The 10469-nt window shown below is 60.3% G+C and overlaps 1 non-coding gene across 1 annotated transcript; it reads left to right on the top strand.

Moving 5' to 3' along the window:
* Window positions 1–7164: 7164 nt before the first annotated feature.
* Window positions 7165–8979, top strand: LOC142793769 (small subunit ribosomal RNA). Its single transcript, XR_012891807.1, has one exon. It is a non-coding gene; the product is annotated as a small subunit ribosomal RNA (ribosomal RNA).
* The last annotated feature ends 1490 nt before the right edge of the window (window positions 8980–10469 follow it).

Below are 10469 nucleotides of genomic sequence, written 5' to 3'. Positions count from 1 at the left end.
CTGACGCAGTTCGGACTTAGCACTTTTTGGCTGAGCCTGGCTGGTGGCCCACTCACTCGATCGCCATGTCTGTTAGCCACAGTTTTCCCGGTGGTGCCGCACCCGGGCTCGCCCCGGCTGACGCAGTTTTCGCGCCGCCCCGGCTGACGCGGTTTCGTGCCGCCCCGGCAGACGCGGTTTTCGCGCCGCCCCGGCTGACGCGGTTTTTGCCGCCCCGGCTGACGCAGTTCGGACTTAGCACTTTTCGGCTGTGCCTGGCTGGCGGCCCACTCACTCGATCGCCATGTCTGTTTGCCACAGTTTTCCCGGTGGTGCCGCACCCGGGCTCGCCCCGGCTGACGCAGTTTTCGCGCCGCCCCGGCTGACGCGGTTTCGTGCCGCCCCGGCAGACGCGGTTTTCGCGCCGCCCCGGCTGACGCGGTTTCGTGCCGCCCCGGCAGACGCGGTTTTTTGCCGCCCCAGCTGACGCAGTTCGGACTTAGCACTTTTTGGCTGAGCCTTGCTGGCGGCCCACTCACTCGATCGCCATGTCTGTTTGCCACAGTTTTCCCGGTGGTGCCGCACCCGGGCTCGCCCCGGCAGACGCGTTTTTTTTTTCTTTCGCCCCGGCTGACGCAGTTTTCGCGCCGCCCCGGCAGACGCGGTTTTCGCGCCGCCCCGGCAGACGCGGTTTTTTGCGCCGCCCCGGCTGACGCGGTTTTTTGCCGCCCCGGCTGACGCAGTTCGGACTTGGCACTTTTTGGCTGAGCCTGGCTGGCGGCCCACTCACTCGATCGCCATGTCTGTTTGCCACAGTTTTCCCGGTGGTGCCGCACCCGGGCTCGCCCCGGCTGACGCAGTTTTCGCGCCGCCCCGGCTGACGCGGTTTCGTGCCGCCCCGGCAGACGCGGTTTTTTGCGCCGCCCCGGCTGACGCGGTTTTTTGCCGCCCCGGCTGACACGGTTCGGACTTTGCACTTTTCGGCTGTGCCTGGCTGGCGGCCCACTCACTCGATCGCCATGTCTGTTTGCCACAGTTTTCCCGGTGGTGCCGCACCCGGGCTCGCCCCGGCAGACGCGTTTTTTTTTTTTTTTTCTTTCGCCCCGGCTGACGCAGTTTTCGCGCCGCCCCGGCTGACGCGGTTTCGTGCCGCCCCGGCAGACGCGGTTTTTTGCGCCGCCCCGGCTGACGTGGTTTTTGCCGCCCCGGCTGACGCAGTTCGGACTTTGCACTTTTTGGCTGAGCCTGGCTGGCGGCCCACTCACTCGATCGCCATGTCTGTTTGCCACAGTTTTCCCGGTGGTGCCGCACCCGGGCTCGCCCCGGCAGACGCGTTTTTTTTTTTCCTTCGCCCCGGCAGACGTGGTTCCCCCCCCCCTCCGTCTTTCTTTTTGTTTTTTTTTTTCGCCGCGGCTGAAGTGGATTTTTCGGTGCCTCGACGCCCCGGTAGTCGCGGTTTTTCCGTTTCCGCACAGCCCCGGCTGACGCTGCTCGGTCACAGTCGCCTTTTGTGGTGATTGCAGACTTCTTGAGCGCGGGTGTTTTTTTTTTTTTGTTGTTGTTGTTGTTTTATTACGCATTCGCTCCAGCAGACGCTGTTTAGACTTTTTGTTTCCTCTTTTATCCTGCGACGAGGTGACGAGGTTTATTCGGTGCCCCGCCGCCCCGGCTGAAGTGATTTTTCCTGTCCCGTGCCGCCCCGGCTGACGCGGTTGGGACTTCGCGTTTGTTCGGCCGCCACGGGTTTTGGCGCACTCGCTCGGTTGCTTGTTGTTGCCACTTGTTGCGAACCCAGGTTTCTTGAGCGAGCGCGGGCGTTTTTTCTTCCTTTCTTTCTTTGTTCTATGTGTTAGCGAATCGGCCTTTAATATCACACGAGGACTCACAACCAACAATTTTCAGTTTGAAGTGTAAAAAATCTGCAGGTGTTGACGTAACTGACTTGCCCCGTACCCTTGAGTACATCCATGAAGTTCTCGTAGTACTACTAAATCGCATTATTCCAAGTGGAGAAATTCCCATAAACTTGCAAACCTCTACACGAAAATCGGTGCGCGTGATAAAGTTGAAAATTATCGTCCGATATCAAATGTGCCTTCTATAACACAAATTCTAGGAAAAAAAAAAAAAAAAACACTTGTTCGCCGTTTTCTGCGCCGTGACTGGCAGCACTCCGGCGAAGCGAAACGGGGTCGATTCGAGCACGATATCGGCGTCTTTCGACGTGCTCGCCGGCGACCGTCGCACGAGTACGTCGCACGAGCGCGTCTGCCGGGGCGCCGTTTGCGAAGCCGACGCAAAAGTGGGAACCGCCGCTCGGATGATCGCCGCTTTCGGCAGAGTGAGTGTTGGCACTCCGGGGAAGCGAAACAGCGTGAATGCGCCCACGAAATCGGCGTATTTTGAAGTGCCCGCCGGCGACCGTCGCACGAGTACGGTAAACCGCGTCAGCCGGGGCGTAGTTCGGGACGCCGACGAAAAAGTGGGAAGCGCAACTCGGATCTTCGCCGTTTTTGCAGGAGTGAGTGGCGGCCCTCCTGCGAGACCAAGAAGCATCGATTCGTGCACGAATTCGGCGCCTTTCGACGTGATCGCCGGCGACCGTCGCTCGAGTAGGGCAAACCGCGTCTGCCGGGGCGGGCTTCGGGACGCCGATGCGAAAGTGGGAAACGCTGCTCGGATGTTCGCCGTTTTTGGCCGAGTGAGTGCTGGCACACGGGCGAAGCCAAACGGGGCCGATTACGGCACGATATCGGCGTCTTTCGACGTGCCCGCCGGCGACCGTCGCACGAGTACGGTAAACCGCGTCAGCCCGGGCGGAGTTCGGGACGCCGATGCGAAAGTGGAGAACGCCGCTCGGATCTTCGCCGTTTTTGGAGGAGTGAGTGGCGGCACTCCGGAGAAGCCAGGGAGCGCCAATTAGCGCACGATATCGGCGTCTTTCGACGCGCTCGCCGGCGACCGTCGCACGAGTAGGGCAAACCGCGTCTGCCGGGGCGGGGTTTACGACGCCGACGCAAAAGTGGGAACCGCCGCTCGGATGTTGGCCGTTTTTGGCAGAGTGAGTGCTGGCACTCCGGCGACGCGAAAGAGCGCGAATGCGCCCACGAAAGTGGCGTATTTGGACGTGCGTGACGGCGACCGCTGCAGGAGTACGAAAAACCACGTCAGCCGGGGCGAGCGACACACGGCGGTCTGGGTGCTTATCGCTGCTATTATAGGGGCACCCCGGCAGACGCAGAAAAAAAAAAAAAAATTTTCGACCTTCTTTTTTGCTGGTCGAGCTCGGGTAACCCAGGTCGCAATGGGAGCCGCGCACGAAAGCGGCGTCGCGAGACGCGTTCGCGGTCGCTAGTCGCACGAGCTCGGCAACCGCGTCAGCCGGCGCGGAGTTCGGGATGCCGACGGCTAAGTGGGTACCGCTGCTCGGATGTTCGCCGTTTTTGGCCGAGTGAGTGCTGGCACTCCGGTGAAGCCAAGGAGCGCCAATTCGTGCACGATATCGGCGTCTTTCGACGTGCCCGCCGGCCACCGCCGCACGAGTACGGCAAACCGCGTCTGCCGGGGCGGGGTTCGCGACGCGTACGCAATAGTGGGAACCGTCGCTCGGATGTTCGTCGTCTTTGGCCGAGCGAGTGCTGGCACTCCGGCGAAGCGAAACGGGGCCGATTCGGGCACGATATCGGCGTATTTCGACGTGCTCGCCGGCGACCGTCGCACGAGTACGGCAAAGCGCGTCTGCCGGGGCGAGGTTTGCGACGCCGACGAAAAAGTGGGAAGCGCCGCTCGGATCTTCGCCGTTTTTGCAGGAGTGAGTGGCGGCCCTCCTGCGAGACCAAGAAGCATCGACTCGCGCACGATATCGGTGTCTTTCGACGTGCCCGCCGGCCACCGCCGCACGAGTACGGCAAACCGCGTATGCCGGGGCGGGGTTGGCGACGCCGACGCAAAAGTGGGAACCGCCACTAGGATGTTCGCCGTTTTTGGCAGAGTGAGTGCTGGCACTCCGGCGAAGCGAAAGAGCGCGAATGCGCCCACGAAAGTGGCGTGTTTGGACGTGCTTGACGACGACCACCGCAGGAAAACGAAAAACCACGTCAGCCGGGGCGAGCGACCCATGGCGGTCTGGGTGCTTATCGCTGCTATTATAGGGGCACCCCGGCAGACGCAAAAAAAAAAAAAAAAATTTTTTTCGACATTCTTTTTTGCTCGTCGACCTCGGGTGACCCAGGTCGCAGTGGGAGCCGCGCACGAAAGCGGCGTCGCGAGACGGCTTCGCGGTCGCTAGTCGCACGAGCTCGGCAACCGCGTCTGCCGGGGCGGAGTTCGGGACGCCGACGGCTAAGTGGGAACCGCCGCTCGGATGTTCGCCGTTTGTGGCCGAGTGAGTGCTGGCACTCCGGCGAAGCCAAACGGGGCCGATTCCGGCACGATATCGGCGTCTTTCTACGTGCTCGCCGGCGACCGTCGCACGAGTACGGCAAAGTGCGTCTGCCGGGGCGGGGTTTGCGACGCGTACGCAATAGTGAGAACCGTCGCTCGGATGTTCGTCGTCTTTCGCCGAGCCAGTGCTGGCAATCCGGCGAAGCCGAACGGAGCCGATTCGGGCACGATATCGGCGTCTTTCCACGTGCTCGCCGGCGACCGTCGCACGAGTACGGTAAACCGCGTCAGCCGGGGCGGAGTTCGGGACGCCGATGCGAAAGTGGGAAGCGCCGCTCGGATCTTCGCCGTTTTTGGAGGAGTCAGTGGCGGCACTCCGGTGAAGCCAAGGTGCGCCAATTCGCGCACGATATCGGCGTCTTTCGACGTGCCCGCCGGCCACCGTCGCACGAGTACGGCAAACCTCGTCTGCCGGGGCGGGGTTTGCGACGCCGACGCAAAAGTGGGAACCGCCGCTCGGATGTTCGCCGTTTTTGGCAGAGTGAGTGCTGGCACTCCGGCGAAGCGAAAGAGCGCGAATGCGCCCACGAAAGTGGCGTGTTTGGACGTGCTTGACGACGACCACCGCAGGAAAACGAAAAACCACGTCAGCCGGGGCGAGCGACCCATGGCGGTCTGGGTGCTTATCGCTGCTATTATAGGGGCACCCCGGCAGACGCAAAAAAAAAAAAAAATTTTTTTCGACATTCTTTTTTGCTCGTCGACCTCGGGTGACCCAGGTCGCAGTGGGAGCCGCGCACGAAAGCGGCGTCGCGAGACGGCTTCGCGGTCGCTAGTCGCACGAGCTCGGCAACCGCGTCTGCCGGGGCGGAGTTCGGGACGCCGACGGCTAAGTGGGAACCGCCGCTCGGATGTTCGCCGTTTGTGGCCGAGTGAGTGCTGGCACTCCGGCGAAGCCAAACGGGGCCGATTCCGGCACGATATCGGCGTCTTTCTACGTGCTCGCCGGCGACCGTCGCACGAGTACGGCAAAGTGCGTCTGCCGGGGCGGGGTTTGCGACGCGTACGCAATAGTGAGAACCGTCGCTCGGATGTTCGTCGTCTTTCGCCGAGCCAGTGCTGGCACTCCGGCGAAGCCGAACGGAGCCGATTCGGGCACGATATCGGCGTCTTTCCACGTGCTCGCCGGCGACCGTCGCACGAGTACGGTAAACCGCGTCAGCCGGGGCGGAGTTCGGGACGCCGATGCGAAAGTGGGAAGCGCCGCTCGGATCTTCGCCGTTTTTGGAGGAGTCAGTGGCGGCACTCCGGTGAAGCCAAGGTGCGCCAATTCGCGCACGATATCGGCGTCTTTCGACGTGCCCGCCGGCCACCGTCGCACGAGTACGGCAAACCTCGTCTGCCGGGGCGGGGTTTGCGACGCCGACGCAAAAGTGGGAACCGCCGCTCGGATGTTCGCCGTTTTTGGCAGAGTGAGTGCTGGCACTCCGGCGAAGCGAAAGAGCGTGAATGCGCCCACGAAAGTAGCGTATTTGGACGTGCTTGACGGCGACCGCCGCAGGAGTACGAAAAACCACGTCAGCCGGGGCGAGCGACCCACGGCGGTCTGGGTGCTTATCGCTGCTATTATAGGGGCACCCCGGCAGACGCAGAAAGAAAAAAAAAAATGGGGACATGGCGTGCGTCACCGTGCGGCTTCGCAGCGTTGCCGAAGTCGCCGAGCCCTTCGACTGAGCCGAACGGCGGACAGGGAACGTTGGTCGGCCGTTCTAACCTGTCGGTGCCACGCCGAGACGTCGTTAAGGAAAACCGCGTCGTGGGCCTCTACGACGCCGTCGAGTCGTTGTACGTTTGGTGTCCAGCGTGTCGGCGGCGAGTAGCGGACACGTCGTTCACGACTTCGGTCTTTCGCAGTCGACGCGAACTTGCGGAGAGTCGTGGTGCCTCACGTTTTCGGCAGAAACCGCGGCGGAATTTTCCCGTGCGTGCGCGCACGACCTCGGTGCTGTGCCGTCAGCGTAGTGTTGCACAAACTCGTGGCCTACCCAAGGTGCGGTACGTTTGCGGCCGTATCCTCGGTGGGAATTTCGTGAGTAGGGTCGCAAATTCTACGACCTCGGCGGGTTTGAGAGCGACGTAGACTTGTGGCACGCTCAACATGCCACACGTTTCGGGGCACACCCGCGGTGAAATTTTCTCGAGTACGCTCGTATTAGGGCCCAAGGAGGTCTGGGTACTTATCGCTGCTATTATGTGGGGGTTCTCGTGAGCGGCGTACGCGAAAGCGACCGGGTGTCTGATATGCGGCGGGCTTCGGCCTCGTCAAGCGTGTCCTCGGGTCTGCTCCAGGGGAATCCACGGCAGTCGTCTGCAGCCTCATCCGCTTGATGCGTTAGGGGCTGGTTGTCGGACGGTGCCGTTTTACCACGATATCGAGGTGTGTTCCGTGTCGTCCTCGGGCGATTCAGATGCGAAAGCGCCGAAGACGCGGGCGTGACCCGTCGTCTGGCGGCTTTGCAGTCTCGGCTCCGTTGCTAGTTCCGGCCGGTCCACCGACAGTGCAGCGGGCTTGGGCAACCCGCACGGCGCGACCGAGTCGATGCAACGAAAAAGAGCGAGCATGAACGTGCTTCTTGCCGCACGGCTCCCACTCGTCTTTCGGGAAGGTTGTGCCGTAGCGAGCTCGAACGCCGTCATCTCGGAGTGCAAAATAAGCGTGTTGGGGCGCCTGAAGGTGGCCTCCGCCGCACACAGACTGCGTCCGGCCCGCCGAGGGCGAGGACGGACGCGCAGTCGAACGATTACCTGGTTGATCCTGCCAGTAATCATATGCTTGTCTCAAAGATTAAGCCATGCATGTCTAAGTACATGCCGAAATAAGGCGAAACCGCGAATGGCTCATTAAATCAGTTATGGTTCCTTAGATCGTTTCTTCCTACTTGGATAACTGTGGCAATTCTAGAGCTAATACATGCAGTGAGCCTGGAGCCCTTTGGGTAACGGGTGCTTTTATTAGACCAAGATCGATCGGGTTTCGGCCCGTATTGTGTGGTGACTCTGGATAACTTTGTGCTGATCGCATGGCCACGAGCCGGCGACGTTTCTTTCAAGTGTCTGCCTTATCAACTTTCGATGGTAGGTTACTTGCTTACCATGGTTGTTACGGGTAACGGAGAATCAGGGTTCGATTCCGGAGAGGGAGCCTGAGAAACGGCTACCACATCCAAGGAAGGCAGCAGGCGCGCAAATTACCCACTCCCGGCACGGGGAGGTAGTGACGAAAAATAACAATACGGGACTCTTTTGAGGCCCCGTAATTGAAATGAGTACACTCTAAATCCTTTAACGAGGATCAATTGGAGGGCAAGTCTGGTGCCAGCAGCCGCGGTAATTCCAGCTCCAATAGCGTATACTAAAGCTGCTGCGGTTAAAAAGCTCGTAGTTGGATCTCAGTTCCAGACGAGTAGTGCATCTACCCGATGCGACGGCTCGGACTGAACATCATGCCGGTTCTTTCTTGGTGCACTTCATTGTGTGCCTCGAGATGGCCGGTGCTTTTACTTTGAAAAAATTAGAGTGCTCAACGCAGGCGAGTCGCCTGAATAAACTTGCATGGAATAATAGAACAAGACCTCGTTTCTGTTCTGTTGGTTTTTGGAATACGAGGTAATGATTAAGAGGGACGGACGGGGGCATTCGTATTGCGGCGCTAGAGGTGAAATTCTTGGACCGTCGCAAGACGAACTACTGCGAAAGCATTTGCCAAGAATGTTTTCATTGATCAAGAACGAAAGTCAGAGGTTCGAAGGCGATCAGATACCGCCCTAGTTCTGACCATAAACGATGCCAACCAGCGATCCGCCTGAGTTACTCAAATGACTCGGCGGGCAGCTTCCGGGAAACCAAAGTATTTGGGTTCCGGGGGAAGTATGGTTGCAAAGCTGAAACTTAAAGGAATTGACGGAAGGGCACCACCAGGAGTGGAGCCTGCGGCTTAATTTGACTCAACACGGGAAAACTTACCCGGCCCGGACACTGGGAGGATTGACAGATTGAGAGCTCTTTCTTGATTCGGTGGATGGTGGTGCATGGCCGTTCTTAGTTGGTGGAGCGATTTGTCTGGTTAATTCCGATAACGAACGAGACTCTAGCCTATTAAATAGGTGCGGGGTTCCCAGCACCTTACAACCTTCTTAGAGGGACAAGCGGCTCCTAGCCGCACGAAACAGAGCAATAACAGGTCTGTGATGCCCTTAGATGTCCGGGGCCGCACGCGCGCTACACTGAAGGAAGCAGCGTGTCTTTATCCCTGTCTGAAAAGACTGGGTAACCCGTGGAACTTCTTTCGTGATTGGGATAGGGGCTTGCAATTGTTCCCCTTGAACGAGGAATTCCCAGTAAGCGCGAGTCATAAGCTCGCGTTGATTACGTCCCTGCCCTTTGTACACACCGCCCGTCGCTACTACCGATTGAATGATTTAGTGAGGTCTTCGGACCGATGTCCGGCGCGGCCTTTCGGTTGCGCCGGTCTGTTGGAAAGATGACCAAACTTGATCATTTAGAGGAAGTAAAAGTCGTAACAAGGTTTCCGTAGGTGAACCTGCGGAAGGATCATTAACGGATTGTGAAGGGTGAGCGCCTCAGCTGCGTCTGCGCCCGACACTTTCTGCCGCTGACCCCGTTTGGACGCGGGGTCGGCTTTTCCCCACGGGGCTGCCTGAATGTGGAGCGGCACCCCGTGACAAATTGTTGCGCCCAGCGGACGCCAACACCGCGACCTTGGACGGTCGGCCAGGTGGCGGACGCGGGTACAAACGGCGCAACGCACTCATAGGTCGGCTTTCGACCCGCCACTGCACCGTGGCTCGAAGCGCTCGAAATGCGCGACCCGACCGCTGCGGGACCGCCTAGTACTGTAAACAGGAGCGGCGGAGCGCGAACGGCGAGTCGTGGTTACGTCGGTAGAAGGCGAGGCTGCGCGTTCCCGAAACGCCAGCCGAGTGCCCTCCCGACCGTTCGAGCGTGCAAGAACGAGACCCGACAATCGCGCGGCGACTGCCAAGTACGAGAGGAACGGCACAAGCGTCGGCGGTCGGTCAAGGAACTGGCGATGTGACGGGTCCGCTGTGCACCAGTGCATACCGTCCCGCCGTCCGCGGCAAGCGCCTCCGCGTCCTCGGGTGACGGAGGCTGCCGGTCGGTTCTTGCAGGCGAGGGATCTCGCTGGCACCGGTTCGCGTTGACGCGCGGCCGGTCATGGCACGGCGATGCGACGGCCGAGGTGCGCAGTACTCGATGGAGGAACCGCACGCTCCGATGACCGTCCCGCCCTCCGCGGCGTATGCGTACCGACCGTAATGGTTGCAGCAGCGCCGGCCGGCTTTTGAATTCGCCACACGAAACACGGTGCGAGATCGCGGTTAGGGGAGCGTCGACGTTGCCAGGCGTTTTGCTTGCTGCCGAGGGAAAGGCGGCACGGCCACGTCGCGCTCGTCGCGATTAGCGGGTCTGCGCGCTTTGGGAAGGTGCCGCAACGACTTGCCGAAAGAGGAAGCACGGAAGAACGAGGGACTTGGACGTCCCGACAATTGAACGCACTTGCGGCCAGGCCCTTGCTGGCTTCGTTCTTCCGCCTCGAGTAGGCTCGTACGCGGCTCCGGCGCCGAAAGTGGTCCTTGGCACCGACTTCGGTGGACGTGGGAAGTGCCGCGCAAGTACGGCGCGCCTGGCTCCACCTGTTGGCTAAAGTAGGCAGCCGGATCGGCATTTTGGTGTGCGGTGGCAAACCGTGGATGCGAAAAAAGCTTGTGCGATTTCGTGGAACAAAAAGCGGGGGTCCCCCTTTTTATGCGGAGGAGACCGACCCGCCCGCCGTGGTGAACCGCGACGCCACGGTAAAAACGGGAGAGGCTTGTCGATGGGACCGTGCATCCCGCGCTCCACGGAGGCCGGGAGGCGGCCGCCCGAGGAAATGTGTAGCCGTCGAGGCCCGCATCTGCGTGCACTCTTATCCAAATGGGTGTACCGCAGGCATTTTCTGGTTAGGCGGGCCAATGAGAGCGAGCACACAACGATACCTACGGGTCCGGCTTGGAGAACCGGCTTCG

The sequence above is a fragment of the Rhipicephalus microplus genome, unplaced genomic scaffold (assembly GCF_043290135.1).
Source record: "Rhipicephalus microplus isolate Deutch F79 unplaced genomic scaffold, USDA_Rmic scaffold_329, whole genome shotgun sequence".
In the NCBI taxonomy this organism is placed as follows: Eukaryota; Metazoa; Arthropoda; class Arachnida; order Ixodida; family Ixodidae; genus Rhipicephalus; species Rhipicephalus microplus.
The sequence above is the reverse complement of the archived record's forward strand: the minus strand, read 5'-3'. Positions and strand labels throughout refer to the sequence as shown.